Genomic DNA, 22,277 nt, shown 5'->3' on the forward strand with positions numbered 1-22,277 from the left:
TGATGTTTGCTGTGGGCTTTTCGTAGATGCTCCTTATCGGGTTGTGGAAGTGTCTTTCTATTCCAAGTTTGTTGAGTGTCTTTATATCTTGAAAAGGTGTTGGATTTGGGGGACTTCCCTGGCGATCCAGTGGTTAAGACTCCGCACTTCCACTGCAGGGGGTGCGGGTTTGACCCCTGGTTGGGGAACTAGCTAAGGTCCCACATGCCGTGTGGTATGGCCAAAAACTGAAAAAAAGGTTTCGGATTTCGTCATATGCTTTTTCTGTGTCTATTGATGACACAGAAAAAGATGATCATGTGGCTGGTTTACTTTTCTTCCCTTCTTGGAAGCGTTGGGTTGGAAATTTCAACTCTGTGGTTTTTTCAGGGGTCAAAAAAGGGTTACAGTTTTATAGCTCTCCCCATAAATAATTGCAAACTCACGGATGCAGTAAGTGTTTAGGACAGATGAGAAAACAAAACCAGCTCCTGTTGTGGCTCAGCAGTTGGGGGGAGAAAAATGAATGAAGATGCCTTAGCAATGAGTAATAGAGACGGAAATTCAGGTGTGCGATTGCTTTTCCTTCAGTAGAAAGGAAGAAGGAAAGAAGGGGATGGGGGAGAGGGAGGAAGGCTGTTTCTTCAAGATTTTGCTCTGACATATTTTCTGTAGGGCTCACCTCTTGCTACCAATGGTCTGTGATACTCTGGGTTAATGTCAAGACATCAGGTGTTGGGCACAATCCAGCTGTCTCTATAGTTTTAAAACAAGAAAAGATTGGCATCACTAATAACATCTACGTGGCAACTTCTCATGCTGGGGAGAACTTTGAAATCCCCTCCTTTAATTGAGTAATATGTCCAGGGCTGGTAGTAATACGTGGCTGCTGGTAGCTGGGTCCACGTGGTGAAAGGTGGTAAGAGCTTTGGGCAGGGAAGAAGGGGACAGTTTACTATAAGACATTGGGCAAGTCACTCTCTGCCTGGGTCTCAGTGTAAAGGGGGGGAGGGTTCCACCACCAGAGGACTTCTGGGATCCAGGTCTATGAATCCGCAAGGGGGATTTTAAGCTCCCCGCCCAGGTTCCAGAATCATCAGCCGGTGATTCAGAAACAAAACCAAATAACAAACAAAAAAGCCCGATGAATTTCCGGCATTTCTCTAGATAGCCACGTTAGGGTTCCACCCATTCTCCAGGACTCTGTACTCTCAAAGCCACATCAGCTCATCAGTGCCCTGTAATGACTTCCCAGGGGGGCCTGCTGGATCAGGGCTGCTATTATTACTGTAGCAGCATAATGGGGGCTCTTTATCAGATACGCAGCACCTGTTTAGGGGCAAAGGGTTTTGCTGAAACAGTAGTTACTGATTTCCAGTTTTCAGTGATGGAGTGAGAAAGTACCTAGGGGCCAGGGGCCACCCTGGGGGCATACAAAGTACAATAGTTAGCAGATAGGGTAAGTTTTTTTTGTTTTTTTTTTTAACATCTTTCTTGGAGTATAATTGCTTTACAATGGTGTTAGTTTCTGCTTTATAATATAGGGTAAGTTTTATTTAACGCAATCTGTGTTAAATGCTTTGCCTGCATTAGCTCACCTAATTCTCCCGTAGATCTTATGAGATATGCGCTGTTATATCCATTTTACAGAGAGGAGACTGAGGCTCAGAGAAAGTGGGCACTTGGCCAAAGGCACATAGAGCATCTTGGGCTGTCTGTATGCGTCTGAATGTACAGAAATTTGTTATGGGGAGAGACAGGCCGCCCTCCGGAGGGCAGGGAGCACTGGATCCCTTGGCGCGGGATCTGGAACTCGAGGGTGGGGGTCCGCATAGTCTGAGGGTGGGGAAGAAGGAATGCCAGAGATGGGGGACCCATGCGAACCGGGGAGAGCAGGGGGTGGAAATCAGGAGGGGAGATTCAAGGGTGTCCGGGGACGTGGCGGGGATCGACGAGCAGGGGCAGAATCCGAAAGGGGAGACACCAGTATGGGGCGAGTGGGGTCTGGGCTGAAACTGGGGGTTCCAGGGAGTGAACGGGGTCTGGGGTGTAACCCGGAGTGTTTCGAGGGTAGTGGGAGATCGGAGGGGTGGAGGGGAAGGGCAGAAGCCGGAGGGTCGCAGGTCCCTGGCGGGCTCTCAGGCCCGGGTTAGCGGCCCCCGCAGGTGGCTGGGCGCGGGTCCCGACCGCGCGCGGAGGCGTGGAGAAGCCGGAAGCCGAAGCCGCAGCGTCCCGCCCCCGCCGCCGGGAGCTCCTCCCCGCCGCCCGCCCGCCAGCCCGCCAGCCTGTACCGCCAGCTCAGACCTCCCGGCTCGACTGGTTGCGCGGGCGGCGGTGAGTGCAGCGCTGGAGGGCTGGCGGTCGGGGCGCGGGTGGGGGGCGCGGATGGGGGCGGGCAGCGGCCGGGGCGCGAATCGGGGGTACCCCGGGCCGGCGGTGGGGAGCGAGCGGGCTCCGTGCGGCGCGAGCACCTGCTCCGGGCTCCACGCGGGTCGTGGCGGCCGGGAACCCTGACGGGTCCCCGGGGTCGAGGTGGGGTGGAAGGCGTCGAGGTCCCGCCTCGATCTTCTGTGCGGCGCCGGTGAGGCCGGGTTTCCAGCCTCTCGGCGCCTGTTCCCGCCGCGGGACAGGCTGGTTCCGTTCCTGCTCTGCTAAGTGGGCAGATCGCCCGCGGATCGCGCGCGGTGGGGTCGTCCCGCCCCAACCTGAAAGCGCGCCCCTTCCTACTCGCGGGGCCGCCTCCCCGGAGAGAACTCCCCGAGGCTTTTCAGGAAAGTCTCAACTCGCTCTGGTGGCAGCTATCTCAAAGTTGAGATTTCCAGAATCATCAGCCGGTGATTCAGAAACAAAACCAAATAACAAACAAAAAAGCCCGACGAATTTCCGGACGCCGGTCCCAGAAATTCGACTTCTAGGGGCCACGGCATCTGCGTTTTTCCCCTGACCCCGGGGGTTCCCCGCAGGATTCAGGACGGCTCTCAGCCGGTGACTGTGTGGACACCCGAGAGCCTAGGGAGCCCCCAGCAGATGAAAATCCGGGACACAGAGCAAAGGGAGCCTGGGCCCTGGCTAGACGCCCCCTTCATGGGGGGGTAAGGTGGGCACCCTGTGAGTGCAGGGCTGGGCCGGGACCCCATCCACTGCCGGTGCTGGATGGATGCCAGTGGCACATGCCGGCGAGGTGGACCTTGCCCCTCCCTACCAAGATAGGCAGGTCGCCCCCTCCCGTCTGCTGTACAGGCCCCTGTCGATCTGGGCAGTGGGGTAATTGTTGTGCCAGAAGCCCTTGGTCAGGGTCAGGGAGAGGAGGTGATGGGAAATGGGTGTATTCTGGAAGGGCTGTGCATTCCAGGGATCAGGCCAGCTGGTCTTTGAATAGTTTTCTGGTGGCTTTTGTGCTTCCGATAAGTGGGGCTGATGTCATTGCTTGTTGGACCGAGCTTTGGTGGCTGGGAAATCCAGTTTCTGGAAGCCACAGGACCTTCCCATCTTAGCCCGTCAGGGTAGACTCTCCCACCCGTCCTTCCCAAGGGGAATAAATCCTTGGCCTGGTGAGCTGGCCCTGGTTCAGGCGCTGTCTGGAATGCAGGTTGGCCCTGCCGTTCCCCTGGGGCCCTTTTAAGGAAAGACATGGTTTGCATTAGTGTGTGCTTGACTGCCTCCCTTACCTTCCTACTCCCACCCCAAGACGTCTCTGGGTGACTCTTCTAAAATGGGACTAACCTGGATGCCGTGTAGTGGGATGAACTGGTATTTGGGACTCCACCAGCATGTTTGGTTTTATCACAATTGGCTCGGAGTCCAGCGAGCAGGTGACTTGCTCTACCTGGCATAGAATAACACCCATGCTGCACTTGGCTTACCTCTCAGCCAGTCCTTGCTCTGGAATGTAAATGTGCACCAGACTCTCTAAGAAACATTTATTGTAGCTCTACGATGGGAGAGGTCCATCTTCTCTCTTTCCTGTTACTTTAAGGCATGAATAATACATGCTTTTATTCAAATTTGTAAAAGTATCCTTGTTGTAATGTTTTCGTGGATTAAGTGACTCGGTGATTGATCTGAGATGGAGAATCAATTTCTGAAGTCTCTTAAAATACTAGATAGAAGTCATTTCGCTGGCTCTGGCGAGTAAACTTCCCTTTGTTCCTGTGGTCGCTTTTATGCTATAGCTGTGGGGAAATAAAGTGCTACCCTTGCCTTGTAAAGGACACAGAAGAAATGGCTCCCGGTCCTGAGGGGTTTATGCTGTGGGTGGAAAATGGAAACACACAAAGGTGAAAAGCCAATGCTCAGCAATGCCCCTGTGACTCTGGAAGGATTGAAAGGAATGGAAAGGAGGGAGCTGTGAGCTGGGGGCCAGGTTAGTCGGGGAAAGTTTCATAGCAAAGCAGAGGCCTGAGTACAGGTAGCAGAAGGTACATGTGGACTTAGATGGGCAGCATTCCGAATGAGCAGGAGGGGCTCAGCAAAGCTTCGGAGGAGGCACGGACTAGCCCATAGCTGAGAACAGTAAAAGGGGAACCACTGAGAGCAAAGGAACCGGAAGGCCTAAGTTCATTTTCAAGGAGATAGACAGGGCATGATTTGTTGCCATTACCCACAACCAGAGGTGCTATGGTGCCACTGTGAGAACGGGAGTATGCCCTCAGGGACTTAAAATTCTCCCACCGAAGATCAATCAACCCCAGCTACAGTGATGGTGGAAAAAGCAAGATCTGACACGAAGTCCAAAGTCTTGGCACGGTGACTTGTCCTTATTTGTGCTTTCACTGCAACAAAAATAGCTCAGTGGGCGAGGTGGTCCATCTCAACATGCAAATAAGTCCTCCTTAACTCTGCCAGACTTAGTACTGACGTGTTTATGGTGTCTTTGGTGCCCATGTGGCCCCCCTATGGCCTGTTCTGAACTGGACTGGTGTTTACTTATCTTAACATTGTTATTTGAGTTCTAAGTGGTACTTTCCCGGGTCCTCACAATTTCATCTTATTGTTTGCACTCCGGGCAGTCAGGATAACACTTTCGTAGCTAATGAAGTTGTCCCTTAGCCGCAGGTTATTTCAGTAGGAGAACTGTGTGTCGTTTCATAGGGTTTAAGACCTGGACAGAAGAAAGGAAATATCAAGGGTGTCTGTGTGGTGATTCCCTGTTCACCTAGTAGGTAGGAGGTTAATTCACCAAGATCGGAAAAGCCAGAGGCACTTTCTTCTTTGTGGGTGAAGAAGGTAACTTCAGGGAAAATGATGATGGAGAATTGAAGCTTACTTAGCTCGTGGAGTTTTAGAATTGACAGTGTTCCTGGGGTCAGTTTAAGAGTTTAGCATTGACTTGCCCTAACCTTGAGTCCAGGGAGGTTATTCATAAAGGCTGCACTGATAGCTTTTAAAGTTATGTAAAAAATAACAATATTACAGAAAGCGTGAAAGATAAAGAAGATTATCAGGTATAATCTCACCCTGTGAATGAAACAACTAGCCTCTGTTTTCCTTATTTGGCCGTTTTATCTTTTGTCATGGTGCCTGTTTTTTTATGAAGTTGTAATCAGGGTACATGTCATTTTGTCTCCTGATGGAGTCCCATTAATGTTCTCATTGTGCTGTTTCATCAAAAACTATCATTCATGTGGAAACTGGGGATGTGGTTTCACCAGGAATCCAGGGGAAAATTGCCCTCTCTGATTGTGGGGGAGCAGCCCAGCTCCCCAGTGGAAGGATTTTCCATTCTACAAATCACTGTAATTTGTAGTTATGCCATCTTTGAACCTGGCTCTCAGATTGTGGTCACTTTATCTTTGACTTGTGAAACAGACTGAATTTAGAAGATGTCATTTGAAAACATGTCTCTGAAATCTTTCCCTGTGAGCTTTGGTATTTTTTAACTGAGGGAGACCGAATCGGAATGTGTTTTGGGGTCCATTAGCCTAAGAACCTTAGTGTAATTTCTCACTTCCTTTCCCAAAGAGAGTTGGAGATCCCAATTTCCCCTTTTGTCTAAATTCTTCCTCCTTACTGACTGAGAGTTTAAGAAGCACCATTTGCCTGGGACGTTTTCTGGTGCCGTATACGGGTTAAATTACATTACAGCAAACACAGCGTCGCAGAATCTTTGTATTTTAAAGATTGCTAGCCAGTGGCCTTTAGTTTAAGAACTTTGAACAATATTTGATGGACTAAATGTAGAAGTCAGATAATTCGTTAGGGTTTTTGAAATCAGGTTTCACTTGTGCTCACATTATTGTAAAGAACATTTTTCTCCAGCGACTGTGAAAGACCAGCTCTCTTTGACCTCAGCTGGTTCTCCTCCTTGTGTACAAACTAGACTGTTTTCTTAGGGGACCTGACAACTTGCATGTGTGTGTGTGTCCTCCTTTTGCTGAAGGAATGCCTTTTTTTCCTGGGGTCATTTCTGTGATGCACGTATACCCGGAGCAAGATTCTTTTCTGGGGCCGCACGGTGGGGGCAGAGAGTGGAATTGAATAGTCTTCCTCTTTTTCTTCCTGAAAGAACTGATCTTAGAGGATTAAGTTGGTGGTGAAAAAGCTGCTTTATCTTCTCTCTGAAGGCTTTGCCCTTTTGTATGTTGATCTGATACCTAAATCTAGAAAACAGGAGGATATATTTTTAGAAGAGTTTATCACCTACCTGTGGTTAAAACCACTTTGTGAGAGTTTTAAAATCTGTCTTAAGGGAGGGGGTACAGATCTGTGGCCGGGAATCAGTGTGCATTCAGCTGGGAGGTTTGGAGATTCATTCAACTCTAAGGCCCATTTGCTTAAATATGGTGATATCTATCTATCTACCTACGTAAGTATCCATCCACTCATCCTCAGTGAGAAATAATAGAACCCCTGATCATCACCCCCGCCTCCACTTAACCTTTCGCATTTAACCAAAATACACTTGAGAAAAAAAAAACTTAAAAAAGTAAACCTTAACATTTTTTTGCTTTTGTTTTTAAAAACTGAACTTGAATGCTTTTGAGTGAGGCCTGCCTGCTCCAGTTCATCTTATAGTTTAATTTTAGGTTTGCGGGAAAGTGGCAGTTCGGGCAGGGAGTTCTCATCTACCCCTCACCCAGTCGTCCCAACTACCCCCCGCCCCGCAACATCTTACATCATCACCACAGGACATTTGTCAAACTAGGAAACTGACATTGGTAGCTCACTGTTAAGCACATTCCAGACGTTATTTGGAGTTCACCAGTGTTTCCGCCAACGTCCCTTTTCCGTTCTAAGATCCCATCCAGGGTACCATACTGCATTGAATCACCCCATCTCCCAGTCTCCTCCGGTCTACTACGGTTTCTCAGTCTTTCCTTTCCTTGTTTTTCATGACTTTCTGGAGAGCACTGGGCAGAGATTTTATAGAATTTCCCTCACATTGGGTTTGTCTGATGTTTTTCTCATGATTGCACTGGGGTTACGGGTTTGGGGGAAGAAGGCATCAGAGATGAAGGGCTCTTTGCATCACATCACATCAGGGGGTACATGATACCCATGTGACATTGCTAATGATGTTAACCTTTGTCTCTAGGTTAAGGTGGTGTTTGCCAGCTTTCTCCATTGTAGATAGTCTTCTTCTCTTTTCCTAGACTATTCTTTAAAAGCAAGATACTAAATCCAGCCCACACCTAGGAGAGGGAGGGGCTAGATTAATCTCCACCTCCTGGAGGGAGGGGGCTTCTACACATATCATTTGGAATTCTTCTGTAAGGAAGATTTGTCTTTATTTAGGAAATACTTCTCTAGTTATAAGTAAGTACTCGGGATGTAAATGTATAATAAAGGTAATTAATATGGCTGTACATTATAAATGAAACTTATTAAGAAAGTAAATCCTAAGAGTTCTCATCACAAGGAAAAGAATTTCTTTCCTATTTCTTTAGTGTTGAATCTTTATGAGAGGATGGCTGTTCACTGAACTATTGTGGTAATCATTTCGTGATGTATGTAAGGCAAATCATTATGTTGTACACCTTAAACTTACACAGTGCTGTATGTCAGTTATATCTCAAACTGGAAAAGAAAACTACCCCCCAAAAATACACTCTTTCAAAGAGTGTGCACTATAGATTCCCCCATCGTATATGGGATATATATACGCCATGTGTTCGCATGAAATCTCAGCTCTGCCAGGAGGTTGTCTGTGCATTGCTTTCGCTAAAGCTCTGGGGGATCCAGAGAAACATGGAAGATAGCCCTTCCCTGGAGGAGTGTAATGCAGTCCAGTTAGGGAAACAGAATCTAATTTGCAGACAGGAAGCAATTAGGACACAGTGGGAAGGCTTCTGTCATCCAGGGCTGGGTTGTATAGGATAGGCAAGGGGAAGCAGGGCATGCCTTAAAAGACTGCAGTAGCTAATGTTTACCACCCTGTTCTCACCTTAAGTCTTGCTAAAGGCAAGACTGTTGTATAACTTTCAAAGGTATGATAGTTATAAAACCTACAGTCATCTGGACTATGGCCAGAATTGAGAAAATAAGCAAATAGGAGTCTCCCAAGTAACGCAGGTATTTATCATCAGGATAAATGCCCAAGCTTGTTTACTTTTCTCATGGGAGGCACCAAAGGAAACTAGTAATTCTTACTTTACACAGAGTTCTTACACACTGGGTTCTGGTTTTCCAGTCCTCGGAAGCTTTGAAGCAGCAAATGGAGGAGTAGGATGGGGGCTGCCAGCAGCCTGGGGTATCACAGAACCACAAGATGCTGACACAAGCATTTCCCTTCCTCCCTCCCTCCCTTCCTTTCTTCCTTCCTTCCTTCCTATCCTCCTTCCCTCCCTCTCTTTCTCTCTCTCTTCCTTTCTTTCTTGACTTCAAGAAGGCAGAGAGAAATAATAGGGGATCATTTTCGAAAATGGTTAAGAGATTTTCAGGGGAGAGATATTGAAAAAGGGGCCTCGATCAGAATGAAGCAACACCAGAAGTTATGAGACTGGAGTTTTTGTTGTGTTGGGACATGATCTGGGGAGAGGACCCCTTGGCTACGGGTCTTTGGGCCTTGGATGTGTGTTTATACTGATGGGGAGTTGTTGGATGGCTTCTGCTGTGGTCGCTTTCTCCTGGTATTCTAGGTTTTGAGGCTTATTTTTAGAATCTGAATTCTCCCTGGCAGGGGTTGAAAACTTTGGGGGGCTTTTCAAGTCACTTTTGGGCTGCTGGTTAATGAAACAGAACCTGCGTGGGGGTCCCTCCCCAGAAGGTCCAGCCTGGGAGCCTGGTCCCCACCTCACCTGGGCCAGACTCTTTGTTTCTTTTTTTCTTGGCCGTGCTGTGCGGCATTCGGGATCTTAGTTCCTCGACCAGGGATAGGACCTGCTCCCCTTACAGTGAGAAGCGCGGAGTCTTAACCACTGGACTGCCAGGGAAGTCCCAGGGCCAGGCTCTTGATGTAGAAAGTGCTCCTGTAACCCGACCCCACCCTCCTGGCCAACCACTGCTCACGCCCCCACAGGACACAGGTGTACCTGCCTCTGTGTCTTCTGCCACACTGTTCACCCACCTCCTGTTCTGCCCTCGCCTGTGTCCTTCTCTTGTCTTAGACCCTCCACTTGCCTTAGAATCTGGGCTCAGTTTCCCGTTTGCGTTTGCTCCCATATCTCCCCATGTTGGTTAACTTTGCCTCCCTAAATGGGTTCCTTAAGCCCAGTGAGGGAGGGTCCATGCCTCCCCAATCCCACATCCGCCATCAGCCTTCAGAACCTCCCGCCTGAAAAATGGATCACAGAGTAAAATGTGAAGAGAAGAATTTTATTTTGGCCAATAGGATGTTGTTAGTACAGATTTGGGGCTGATATAGCAGAAACGGTGGAGTGCACATCTTTTCACCAAAGAGAAGTAATCAGTAACTTTAATGATAACGTCATTTCACCCAGAGGTGGGAGGACAAGAGACACCAACCTGGGGAGGGCAAATATGGGTTTGCAGAAGAGGCTCTTTTTCCCCATTAAAAAAAAAAAGAAGTTTTGGGACTTCTTTGGTGGCGCAGTGGTTAAGAATCCACCTGCCAATGCAGGGGACATGGGTTCGAGCCCTGGTCCAGGAAGATCCCACATGCCAGTTGCAGAGCAACTAAGCCCGTGCACCACAACTACTGAGGCTGTGTTCTAGAGCCCGTGAGCCACAACGACTGAGCCTGCGTGCCACAACTACTGAAGCCCGCGCGCCTAGAGCCTGTGCTCCACAGCAAGAGAAGCCACCGCCATGAGAAGCGCACGCACCGCGATGAAGAGTAGCCCCCGCTCGCCACAACAAGAGAAAGCCTGTGCACAGCAACGAAGACCCAATGCCGCCAAAAATAAATAAATAAAATAAATTTATTAAAATAAAAGGTCTAATGTATTTTATTTTAAATTTCATTAATTTTAAAACATTTTTTATAAATACATCATAATTAATATAAATAATTAAATTATAATTATAGATTATAGAACTGTAAATTTTTAAAGTTATAAATATGTTTAACTTATTAATTTTTTCTTAATTTAATTTTTTGATTTTGTAATCTTGCTATGGCTCAACATACAAAAGATCAACTTAGGGTATAAGAGTGAAAAGCATTCATCTGGCTGCATCCCCCAGTGCTCCTCCCCCCTCTGCTTACAGGCAACCACTGTTACCAGTTTCTTTGTTTCTTTTTTTCTTCTTTTCTTTTTTTTTCCTTCCTTTTGGCCACATCATGCAGCAGTGAAAGCCCTGAGTTCTAACCACCGGACCGCCAGGGAATTCCCAGTTATCAGTTTCTTGTGTATCCATTTGGAGGCATTTTATGCATGTTTTACAAAGAAATACATATATCCTTCTTCGTTGTACCCAAATGATGGCTTGTGACAATAAACACCATTTGGGCTTTTGTCATGCACTGATACATCTCGGAGATAACTGCGTTTCTGCACATAAACTTCCTCATTCTGTCTTTTTTGTGGCTGCGTTGGGTCTTCGCTGCTGCGCGCGCGGGCTCTCTCTAGTTGCGGTGAGCTGGGGCTACCCTTCGTTGTGGTGCGTGGGCTTCTCATTGTGGTGGCTTCTCTTGTTGCGGAGCACGGGCTCTTGGGCACGCGGGCTCAGTAGTTGTGGCACACGGGCTTAGCTGCTCCGCGGCATGTGGGATCTTCCTGGACTAGGGCTCGAACCTGTGTCCCCTGCATTGGCAGGTGGGTTCTTAACCACTGCGCCACCAGGGAAGCCCCCTCATTCTTTCTTGATGGTTGCATACTATTCCCTTGTGTGGATGCGCCATAACTGGTCTACCCAGGCCTCTGCTGATGGACAATTAGGTGGTTTCTGGCAACATTGCAGTGAGTACCCTTGTGTGCTCATCATTTTGTCACTGCACCCAGGCATGGGGTCAGCTCTGATACAGATTTCTAGAGGAGGAATTGCTAGGTTAAAGGACTCATGCATGTTAAATTTTGGTAGATGCTTCTGTTGTGTGAGACTCAGGTTACCTTCCTACCGGCTCTGGGAGAGAGGCCTGTTCATCCACGTCCAGGCCAGCTCTGTGTACAATCAAACATTCTGCTCTTTGCCAGGGTGAAAATGGCAAGTCTAATGGGTGAAAAAGATCTGGGTATCAGTTGTGGATTTTTTTAAACACAGCCCTTTCATTTAATTAATTCATTTATTTAATTGACGTATAATCGATTTACAATGTGTTAGTTTCTGGCGTGTGACAAAGTGATTCAGTTATACATATATATACATATTCTTTTTCATTATGGTTTATTATAGGATATTGAATATAGGTCTCTGTGCTATACAGTAGGTCCTTGTTATTTATCTATTTTGTGTATATTAGTGTGTACCTGCTAATCCCAAACTCCTAATTTATCCCTCCCCACCTTCCCCCTTTGGTAACCGTAAGTTTGTTATCTCTGTCTATCAAACCTTTCATTTTAGAATAGTTTTAGATACACAGGAAAGTTGCAGAGCCGGCGCAGAGGTGCCGTATGCTCCATCCAGCCTCCCCTACTGTTAGCATCTTACATCATCGGGGTGCATTCGCCACAGCTAAGAAACTGACATTGGTGACTTCCTGTTAACCAAGCTCCAGACTTTTTGAGTGTCACCAGTTTTTCCAGTGGATTCCATTCCAGGGTCCAATCCAGGACCTACCTTTTGTTCGGTTGTCACCTGTCATTCTCCTTTGGTCTGTGACAGTTTCTCAAGCTTTCCTTTTTCCATGACCTTGGCTGTTTTGAGTTCTGGCCTGGTCCCCTGTAGAAAGTCGCCCAATTTCGGTTTGTCTGAGCTTTTCTTGTGATGAGCCTGGGGTCAGGGGTTTTGGGGAGCAGGACCACCAAGCCAGAGTGCCCTTTTCACTCCGTCAGATCAGCAGGTGCGTGATGTCCACATGACTCCTCACTGATGATATTAAGCTTGACCATCTGTCCCTGAGTCGCTTTAACTGCATCTCCCTGCTTTAGAGAGAGACAAGCATCTTTCTGTATGAAGACTGGCTTGGCCGGGGTGGGGTGGGGTGGGGGGGAGCTGTCCAGGGGTGGGTCGTGGTCAGCATGATGGGTGTGGGGTTGAGGAGTTCGGGGGACCATGGGCATTGCGTGCAGACCCCCGAGTCCCCGGGGACCTGCTGTGGACGGGCTGACAGGGAGGCACAGCCCCTGAAGGTAGAGGTGCAGGGCCAGGCCAGTGAGGCAGTCCTTCCAGAGGAGATGCCAGCAGCCTTGGGAGAAGAGGACAGGAAACGGGAAGTGGGCTTGGAGGGGTCATGGCCAAGGGAGGAAGGAGGCTGGTGGTCAGGGGTGAATCCGTGGACACGGAAGAGAAGCAGGGAGCCAGAGGGGCTGAGGACCCAGGCTGAGGGAAGAGAGGGGTTTTGGTTTTTACCTTTTTTTCCACTTTTTTTTTTTGTGGTACGTGGGCCTCGCACTGTTGTGGCCTCTCCCGTTGCGGAGCACAGGCTCCGGACGCACAGGCTCAGCGGCCATGGCTCACGGGCCCAGCCGCTCCGCGGCATGTGGGATCTTCCCGGACCGGAGCACGAACCCGTGTCCCCTGCATCTCAACCACTGCTCCACCAGGGAAGCCCTGGTTTTTACCTTTTAATAAGGAAAGATTTGAACCAGCCTAGAGATTAGGAGAGAAGCCAGCTGAGAGGGCAGGGTTGGCAGGAGGGGTCATTGTTGGAGCAAAGTCCCCCGGACGTGGCAGGGTGTGGCGGGGTGGCCACACTTGTGGACTTTAAGTGGAGTTTGAACCAGAGAAGGGCTCCTTCAGTATCGAGGGTGGGTGGACAGATGCCTGGGAGCTGGGGTGGGAGGTTGAGGGGCTCAGGTCTCTGGTGGGGGGCACCCACCATGGGAGGGGGAGAGCCCCCTTGGGAGTCTGCAGGGCCAGAGGGGGATTGGGCAACCTAGCTAGGAGGGGGCAGGTTTGTTTGCTCTGGCTGCTGTAACAAATTACAAGCCTAGTAGCTGAAATAACACGTTTATTATCCTACAGTCTGGAGCTCAGAAGTCCACAATGGGTGTCACTGGGTGACAAGGTGCTGCATTCCTCCTCGAGGCTCTAGGCCGGAATCCATCTACCATCCGCCTGCATGTCTTGGTTCATGGCTCCGTGGGCCAATTTCAAAGCCAATGGGCCCCTTCTCTCTTTCAGGCCCTCCTGCTTCCCTATTCTAAGGACCCCTGTGGTTGCCTCAGGCCCACCTGGATCATCTCCTCATCTCAAGGGCCTTAACTTCATGACAGCTGCAGAGTCCCTTTTGCCATTTAAGGCATGTTCTGGGGATTAGGGTGTGGACAGCTTTAAGGGGCATTATTCTGTCTATGCACTGCAGGTGGGGCTGGGAGGGTCAGACTGTAGGGGGTTTGGACAAACAAGTAAAGGCGTGAAGGTAGAGGCCTCAGAACAGGGGCACGTGGTGTGATGGGGTCTGTGCTTGGGTCCTCCTGCCTCCTGGCAGTGAGACCTCTTGTGTCACTGAGGGCAAGTGACCCCCTCCCCGGTTTACTCTGCTTCCCTGTAAGTAATTAGAACTAATGCTTTCGTAGTGACCCACGTGCCCAGTGTTCTGGGCACATCCAACTTGCAACACTGTGAAGGTGTGGGTACGATTGTTAGCCCATTTTCCAGATGAGGAAACCAAGGCACAGAGAAATGAAGCAACTCACCCAAGTTCACACAGCCTAGACATGGCAGAGTTGGGATTTGAACCAAGGAAGTTTGGTCCCAGTTACTGCTGTTAAACATTCAACCTACCTTAAAATCCTATCGTCTTAATTTTCTTTGGGCCTTTTTTGTTCCCCGCTCTGTGCCCCATCTGCTCACATTCTTCCATGTCTTCTCTTTTCTCCAAATCACTGTTGGGTATTCAGCAGGCCAGGTCGTGGTCCACGTCATTCCTACTGACCCCTGAGAGGTGGGTGGTGCCCGCCCATGCTTGTAAATGACAGGCAACACACACAGGTGTTTCTGAAGACCCCACATGCAACCGTATCTTGGGTACCAGGCAGAGACATCCCACCTGTAATATTTCTGAGCTCAGTGGCCATGGCCTTGCTTCTCCACCAGGTCAGTTCCTGATCAGAGTCGCCTGTGAAGCCCATGTGTCTTGTACAATTGCCCAAGGAGAATTCTCAGCATCGGGCATTACCTCTCCGTCCTCCTCCTTTGCTTTTGGACCCTGCCTGCCTGTCGGTCATTTCACCAGAAAGGATTGGGAGTGGGGAGAAAAAAGTCACCTGAGACTCCTTAAGAGTCCCCCTTCCATCCGTGCTGGTTGTAGGTAAGCACTGAGGGTGGAGATGCTGCAAAGGTGTGAACTCCGTCCCCCCCGCTTCCTGTCCACATGTGTCAGCAGCAGTTGCTGATGTTTATGGCATCTTGGGGTAGAAGCTCGTTAGAGCCTCTGAATTTTCTTGACACCCATGAGAAAAGATTGTCATTTTTGGAGAAGGGTTGACACACCATCCATGTAGAACAAGTGGCTTCAGAGCCATGCCAAGGACCCGGTGATGAACACGGAGTGACAGGTGTTACTGAGTTTGGGCTGGTGGCAGCGAGGAGCCTGCTAATAAGTTCAGATCTTGGACGGATGGTGCAGCCACAGGGAGCACCTCCTTCTCGCTCTCTTCTGAAACCCCAACAAGAACCAGCAGTGGTTGTCGGCAAAATTCAGGGACGTCTTCTGCAGACCCCGGGGACGAGCAGCCTCAGAAACTTGCATCAAAGAGTAAAAATGAACCGATCTTGAAGTTTAGAGACTGTGGCTTTTTTTGTCTCTGATTTTGTCTTGTTTGTGTTTACTTGCCTCCACACTTCCCTTTTCAAGTTCTTTCCACCCACATCCTCTTTTTTTTTCCCAAAGGGTGTGAGGAGAGCCCTTCTTTCTTTTTTTCTTTAATTAATTAATTAACTTATTTATTTTTGGCTACGTTGGGTCTTCATTGCTGCGCACAGGCTTTCTCTAGTTGCAGCGAGCGGGGACTACTCTTCGTTGCAGTGCGCGGTCTTCTTATTGTGGTGGCTTCTCTTGTTGCGGAGCACGGGCTCTAGGTGCGCGGGCTTCAGTAGTTGTGGCTCGCGGGCTCAGTAGTTGTAGCTCGCAGGCTCTAGAGCACAGGCTCAGTAGTTGTGGCACATGGGCTTAGTTGCTCCATGGCACGTGGGATCTTCCCGGACCAGGGCTCAAACCCGTATCCCCTGCATTGGCAGGTGGATTCTTAACCACTGCACCACCAGGGAAGTCCCTCCACCCACACCTTGACCTTCTGCCTGGACATCACAGGGTGCCCTGCTGAGAGATACCATTCTCCCCAGGGCATTCTGGAGGAGACAAAGGATTACAGACCAGTTAAGTGATTCCAGTTCTGGAGCACATTTGGCCAAACCCTCCTGTTACCTTGAGCTGAACTGCGAGGCCATCTGTTATTTAGACCTGTTGTTAGTAACATCTTCCTATTAAAAAAAAACTTCATTTTTGTCAGATTCTAAGTTGAGGCTCTTAGGGTAAGACCCTCCCATTTATGTCTGCTTCCAAATCTTGATGCCATCCAAGATGGGTCTTGGTGTCTTTTTTACACATAGGTATCATTTTCTCCAAACATTTGTGGAAATATCGGGGTGACCAAATTGTCTTGGTCTTTGCCAGGGACTTTCCCAATTTAGGTACCAAAAATCCTGTATCCGGGAAAATCCCTCTTTCCTGGGCGAACTGGGACAGTGGGTTACCCTATGAAGCACCCATGATGCTTTGAGCTTAGTTCTAGGTGCTGGGGGTGCAGATTTTAATAATTTCAATCCCTGCCCTTAAAGGGCCCACAGACTGGTTAGGAAGACGTCTTAGACGAGAAAGGTGCCCCGTGACAAGTACAGCAGAGAAATGTATGTGAATGACAGCTAGCACGTGCTGAGGGCATATGTGTCTCTCGTGGCTCTGGGTCCTCTTCGCAAGTGGATTCGTTTAATCCTCCCAAGAGCCTCATGAGGAAGAAGCTGCCAGTGTGCTTATTTTACAGATGGGAAAACTGAGGCACCAAAGTCATGCCCAGGGGAACTTTGATGCGACCACAGGCTGTCTGGCTCCAGACCCTGCACCCTTGATTTCCGCCCTGTGTAGAGAGAGGTTCGGGAGGAATTAGTTCTCTGGGAAAGCCAGAGATCACCTCTTGGAGAAGGTGGCAGCCAAGCAGGGATATGATGGGTGAGAGGAATTTGCAAACCCATAGGGAAGGAAGGAAACAGGGGGCAAAGAGGAAAGAGCATGCTTGGGGCATGTTTGGGGACATCCAAGCCAGGCTGCAGACACATCAATTTGCAACTGTGGTGGGAGGTGAAGTGAGAGGCAGGGTGGGGAGTTAGGGGTTCAGCGTGTCCTGGGAACCCCCTCCATCCCAGGCAACTCAGGACCTTAGGTCACCTTCGTCGGGGACACGTTGGCCGGTGTCAGAAACACCCCAGTGGTCTCAATTTTAGGTAAACGGGCCACTCACTGAATGCATTGAACTAAGGCTAGTGGTGGATTTGGAGACTCAAATTGCTTTTATCTTTCTTTCTTTTTTTCTTTTTATTAAGGTAACATTCACCAAACATAAAATTCATCATTTGAAAGTGTACAGTTCAGTGGCAAGTAGTACATTCATAGTGTTTTGCAACCATCACCTCCATCCAGTTCCAGAACATTTTCATCACCCTAAAAAGAAACCCCGTACCTGTTTCCTCCCAGTACCCTCCCCTCCCCACCCCCAGCTCCTGCACCATTAATTGGTTTTCTGTCTCTGGATTTACCTATCCTGGACATTTCGTATACATGGATGGAATCATACGATGATTTCGCGTCTGGCTTCTCTCACTTAGGATCATGTTTTCGAGGTTCATCCCAGCGATGTTTTGGAACCGCTGTATCAGTGATCGAGCTGGTCGGCCAGCCATCTCTAGGCTTCCCGGAAGTCAGCCCCCTGCCTCTGAATTTAGGATTCCAGGCAAACGCTGCCAGGCTGGGACCCCAAGTTATCCAGTGAACACTGGTGCAGGCTCAGACCGAGTACGACGACTCCCAGAGCTTGTGTGAGGGCCCGGAATAGCAGCTCCACCGGGGTGTTTCCGGGAATTCTAAGACTGTTTAGGCCGAGTTTTTTTTAGGAACAAATCTGTTGCTGAAAGTGACTTGGAGTTTTTTCCTGTGTCTCGAGGTTTCAGGATCAATTCATTAATCTCAGCTCAAGGCGCGAAGATCACTGCGCCCACCGGCGTGGCTTCTCTCCAGGATTTTGAGGGCTTTTTGCGACAGTCTTTCAACAGCGATATTAAAAAGCCTGCTCTGAGACTCGGTTGGCATGGCCTTTGCCTTTTCTTCCCTGGGAGCTGCAGCAGGTGGCAGAGATATCCCAGCCTCCCACTGCTGCTTGAAGCAAATGTGGCATCTCAGAAGTTCGGAGATCTCCCCTTCATTGCTTGTGTCCCCCAGATGAGCGGGAATTGCTCTGTGGATATCTAACTCTGGCTGATCACTGACCTCCTGGACCCCTGATTCTCATTAAAGAAGTAGATCGTTTTGAACTGCAAAGTCCTCATGACAAAATTAGTTGAAGTCCATAATGGGCAGGTCGTTTTTTAAATCTTGTCTTGGGTGTGTCGTGTGAAAGTCTGTGTTTATGCATCTTCATGGGTGTTAGGAAGGCAGAGAGAAAGGGGGTGACCTGTCGCCTTGGGCTCAGATATGTTGCGTCCACTGAGAATTGATTTTTCCTTTCATGGTTCATTGCGGGGGGCAAAGTGTGCAAAACGAGTTGCTGATTGTGTCTGGATCTCCCAGCCTGGGAGGTATTCTGATGAGTTCTAAAGAGCTCCAGAGTCTGAGGGGCATGGGTTCAAACCACTCCATCTGTGTAAATTTGGATAAGCCGCTCAACCTCTCTGGGCCCCAGTTTTTTCATCTGTGAATCGGGTTGATGATAACAATAATTTCTGACTCAGTGGTGTGGGAATGACATGGGATGATGCGTGTAAGGGCGTGAATTACAGGGCCCGCTGCGGTAAAGTTAAGAGCCCGTTACGGTTCATCTTAATGCAGTTGTGAATCTGGGACAGGGTGCGGAGTAGCAGTTGTGAGATGAGTAGTAGATTCTGATCAGGCCAGGATGTCTGGACTCTGAGATGCCAAAATAAGGTGTAAACAGTCTTTGGAACCCCTGAGCACCCTTTACTTTCTTCCTGGAGTGAGAACCCAGCAGATTCAAGACCCAGAGGAGTGATGGGTGCAGGAGGAAGTGGATGCCAGCCCAGCCCTGCTTGGCCCCAGTACAACAGAAGGAAGTGTCCCTCCGTTTGATCACCCTACCTACCCCTGTCCACCTCCCTCCCTTGTGGCTCATGAGATTACGTTGCGAGAGGGCTGGGCATGCCTTGAAAAGAACATGCAGATGTAAGGGATCCTAGGACTTGGTCCCTAAAAGGTTAAAAACTGAGTTCGGACAATTGCGTTTATGACACCAAGAAAGGAGGAGTCATAATTTAGAAATACTCAATGAACAAATGTGGGTGATTGGCGGAACTCATTGGGCCCAGCTACCTCTTTCCAAACAGTGAGTTCTCACTGGGGATCCAAGGGAATGAAAATTGGTTCTTGGGGGAGGGGAGAGGTGAAAAAAATCTGAAATATTACAGTGGTGTGTGGCCCTCCAAAACTCAGCCCTGCCCAGCAAAATCTTATTTCTTAGCATTTAATTTTTCTTGTTAGGTAGAAATTAAATTATATTCAAGTTAATTAATTGAATTTAAATATAATTTAATTTTTTTCCTTGGGGGCCAGGGGTAGGAGGGGAGGGAGGGAGGCGGCTGTAATGAAAACAAGATTGGGAAATCCTGTTTTATACTGGGTTCAGTGAATGAGCTACTCCCAGACTCATTCCCGTAGGCCTGCCCAGGAATAAATATCCGTGTAGCCCTCACTGCCCATTTAAGAGAACATCTTTCACCCAGCGAATCGTTGTCTCAGAACAAGGGGTGTTTTCAGCTAGGGACCCCAAACTTCCAATTGGCATATTTACGGATGAGAGAGTGGGGCCCAGGATCACGCCGCTGGTCATGGGCCAACTTCCAAGTCCAAGCCTGGTTCTTTTTTATTCAGTTATTTACTGATTGATTGGCTGTGTTGGGTTTTCGTTGCTGCATGTGGGCTTTCTCTAGTTGCGGTGAGCGGGGGCTACTCTGTTGTGGTGCGCGGGCTTCTCATTGCGGTGGCTTCACTTGTTGCGGAGCACAGGCTCTAGACGCACAGGCTTCAGTAGTTGCGGCACGCGGGCTTCAGTAGTTGTGGCTCGCGGGCTCTAGAGCGCTGGCTCAGTAGTTGTGGCGCATGGGCTTAGTTGCTCCGCGGCATGTGGGATCTTCCTGGACCAGGGATCGAACCCGTGTCCCCTGCATTGGAAGGCGGATTCTTAACCCCTGCGCCACCAGGGAAGCCCAGCCTTGTTCTTCTTGCATCAGAAATGCCTCCTTTTCCTTTTCTGTAACCAACGGTCACGATTTGGCTACCTAACATCTGGCCCCAGTGCAGCGTGGAAAGGCAGGGCCTCTGGTTCGAGAAGTATTTGGAATTTCAAGATGGCGGCAGCATTCAGCGGAGCTTGGGGGGCCTTTCTGCGTGTAGGGCCCCGTGGGCCTACACAGGTCACATGCCCGTGAGGTCAGCCCTGGTCAAATTTTCCATATTTAAAAAAAGGGGTTTGGAATGCCTCTCTCTGCATTTGGAAGGAGCTAATAAGAGTCATTATGAGATGGTGGAAACAGAAATCTCCAGCCCTTAGCATTTCCTCGATTCCTGCGGGGGCAGGTGGAAGGTGGGTGGAGAATCGCCTTCAATGAGTCCTTTTCAATAGACAGTCGAGAAAAGCCACTCTCAGGGGCTTAATAAGAAAGTTAAACAACTGGGGAGGGAGGAGGGAGACCCCCTTGTTTGTTCCTTTATTTCCCCCCACAAAGCTCCCCGTAACTGTGGCAACCTGGGTTCTGCAGAGGCTGCACCCCAGCCACCCAGGGCCACCAAAGGATTCTCGAGGCTGTGCTGTTACGTGGCAAAACTGTGGCTTTTCTGTTTTGTTAAACTAAAAGATACTTTCCTGTGGTTTCCAGTTTGTCCCAGAAAAATGGGTCACAAGTATTAGATGGAATTGTGCTAGTACCTCAGCACACAGGCGGCTCTGGAGGGATGCAGGGTTCTCTGCTGACAGTGGCGTGTGTCTGTGTGTCTGTGTCCACATGTGTGTCTGCCCTTAAGAATTTCACATTGTGGGGGTGAGGAGGGGAGTGTGGAGGCCAGTTGAGCAAATCCTTTCTGGAAGGGTGGCTTAGTGGCTGGCTAGGTGGGCCTCCTGCCCCTGGGGGAAACCAAATTAAAAAGAAATGGGGGTGGGGAGAGAAAAGAAAAAAGAGAGGGAGAGAAATGGGATTGACTGAAGTGGCATTTCCTGGCCTGGGGCCTGGGGGAAGGCAAGCTGTGGAATTTATTTAGAAAGATTTCAAAGCAGCTGGTTATATGTTTTCTTTCCCTCCCTCCCTCCCTCCCTCCCTCCCTCCCTTCCTTCCTTCTTCCTTCCTTCCTTCTTTTCCTTAAACCATTCTAGACTGTTGCTCTTGTTCTTTTCAGAATTATGAGCGTGTTTATGTGTCTGTTTGATCCAAAAGCAATGTTCCCGAGAGAGAGTGTCCTGAAGTTCCAGAAAATAGGATGTGACCACAAGAAAGATGATGATGGTCAATTAAAACAGGGGCAGGGGTGGGTAGACATTAATTTCCAGAACCAGAAGCTCAGACCCTTCCTTCCTTTAGATGTCTTGGCAAGAACCCCACCTCCCCCCAGCTTCCTAACACCTGTGTGTTCGCTCTCAGCAGCACAATTCACAATCTCTGAGTTTCTTCCCTTTTGGAGGAGAGAGGCAATGGTTTGACCCAAACTATTTGCAGAATTTGGGGCACCCCAGGACCTTCTGTTTCCCCTCCCGAAGCGCTCCGTTTGCAGCCACAGCAAACTGTGCTATTTTAGGCTTTCTGGACGCATAGTGCTTTCTGCTCTTGTGGGTTTTTTTATATGACTCAGTTTTCATGATAAATCATGTTGGCAGCTCTGGGTCTGCCTTTCCTGAGACAGGAAGGGACAGTGAGTCCTTGACGTTCTGCACGGATGTAAAATACCCGGGAGCACGAGGCGGCCGTGTTTCCCCCAGCTGAAGTCTCCTCCAGCGCAGTGCACGGATGTGGGGAGTCTGGGGCAAGCCGGGAGGGGACAGCAGCCAGCGTTGGAGGTGAGCCTGGTAGAGAGGCATCCTGGGGCCGATGTTTGTGGCCCGTCTTCCCTCCTACTTCTGCATTTCTGTTCCTGTGGGTGAGAGGAAATTGACACAGTTACATACCTTAACCACTTTTCACAGTCAGTCTGTTTTAAACCCTGAGCCTGTTTTCACAAAGATGTTCTGGGGTCAACCCCCCACTGTAGACTCCCCCCACCCCGGGGCCTTCCACCCCCACACAGGGGCCTTCCGAGCTTTGCTTCTTGTTTCCTTTCCAGACCTTCTGCTTCATCTACCCTGTCTAGGGTTGGACCTCTCCTTTTCTCTGTAACCTCCCATGGCTCCTGTCCCATAGAACCAGAAAGCGAGCCACATAGGCAATTTAAAATTGTTTCGTAACCACATTTTAAAAAGTAAAAAGAAACAAGTGAAATGAACTGGAACAGCGTATTAACTCTGGCTATCTAAAGTATTATCATTTCAATCTAAAGTCGATATAAAAAATTATGAACGAGGTGTTTCACATTAACATTTTAAAAATGTTTT

The 22,277-nt window shown here is 49.1% G+C and overlaps 1 protein-coding gene across 6 annotated transcripts in view; it reads left to right on the top strand.

Moving 5' to 3' along the window:
- LITAF (lipopolysaccharide induced TNF factor) overlaps positions 1-22,277 on the top strand; it is a 111,845-nt gene that overhangs the window by 77,323 nt on the left and 12,245 nt on the right. The window contains exon 1 of one of the 6 annotated variants that reach the window (XM_027117393.1): positions 2,277-2,313. The exons of 4 other annotated variants lie outside the window; for them this stretch is intronic. The gene's annotated coding sequence lies outside the window, so the exon portion shown is untranslated. Of the gene's footprint in view, positions 1-2,276; positions 2,314-4,708; positions 4,726-22,277 lie in introns of those variants that run through there. One more of the 6 variants, XM_027117396.1, reaches the window with a different exon arrangement.

Source organism: Aethalodelphis obliquidens, unplaced genomic scaffold (assembly GCF_003676395.1).
Source record: "Aethalodelphis obliquidens isolate GAN/ISIS:26980383/991018 unplaced genomic scaffold, ASM367639v1 scaffold18, whole genome shotgun sequence".
Lineage (NCBI taxonomy): Eukaryota > Metazoa > Chordata > Mammalia > Artiodactyla > Delphinidae > Aethalodelphis > Aethalodelphis obliquidens.